The sequence below is a fragment of the Hippocampus comes genome, unplaced genomic scaffold (genome assembly GCF_001891065.2).
Source record: "Hippocampus comes isolate QL1 unplaced genomic scaffold, H_comes_QL1_v1.1 scaffold40, whole genome shotgun sequence".
NCBI classification, from domain to species: Eukaryota; Metazoa; Chordata; class Actinopteri; order Syngnathiformes; family Syngnathidae; genus Hippocampus; species Hippocampus comes.
Genome location: NW_017842058.1, coordinates 266,860 through 267,406, shown reverse-complemented (window position 1 = coordinate 267,406; position 547 = coordinate 266,860). Strand labels below are relative to the sequence as shown.

Here is a 547-nt window from a genome sequence, read left to right as displayed (position 1 = left end):
ATGAACAGAAATGCCCGAAATCTAGTACTACTTCTACTAACACTACTCTGAGTAATTCAGTGAGATTGATCATTTATCATAGAGGATAAAGAATATATGCAGGTATTGTGATATAATCTATCGACACCTTACACCACTGCGTGTGTTCAAATATCCGTTGCTTCTAAAACCGTAACTATTGATGCTAACTGTGAGCATGTCGATGCCATTTTGCATTATTTGCTTGCATTAATCTTCCTAAGGAAAAGCTGTGGCTGTTTTACGACACAACGTGCAAATGTCTTTGTTTTTTGTTTAGTTTGACAGGAAACTTCAACTGGGAGTGACAATAAACAGCTTGAAGCCTCTTTTGAAAGAACTCTTTCCTCTCTGCCAAACAGCTGCTTCTTGTGAAGTGAGTAGAATTGACTTCACTGCCACCATCGTATTGAGCTGCTGCCTAAAATCAAAGCAGTCATTGTCCAGGTGTTGCAAAGCCACTCTGACATTTAAAAAAACCAAACACCTTTTGTCCTGTGGCTCGTGCGGTGTCTCGCACATCAGCTCC

The 547-nt window shown here is 40.2% G+C and overlaps 1 long non-coding RNA gene across 1 annotated transcript in view; it reads right to left on the bottom strand.

Moving 5' to 3' along the window:
* Positions 1-307: 307 nt before the first annotated feature.
* LOC109510631 (uncharacterized) overlaps positions 308-547 on the bottom strand; it is a 4,111-nt gene continuing 3,871 nt past the window's right edge. Inside the window, exon 3 of the long non-coding RNA XR_002167160.1 lies at positions 308-439. This is a non-coding gene — a long non-coding RNA (uncharacterized LOC109510631). The remainder of the gene's footprint in view (positions 440-547) is intronic.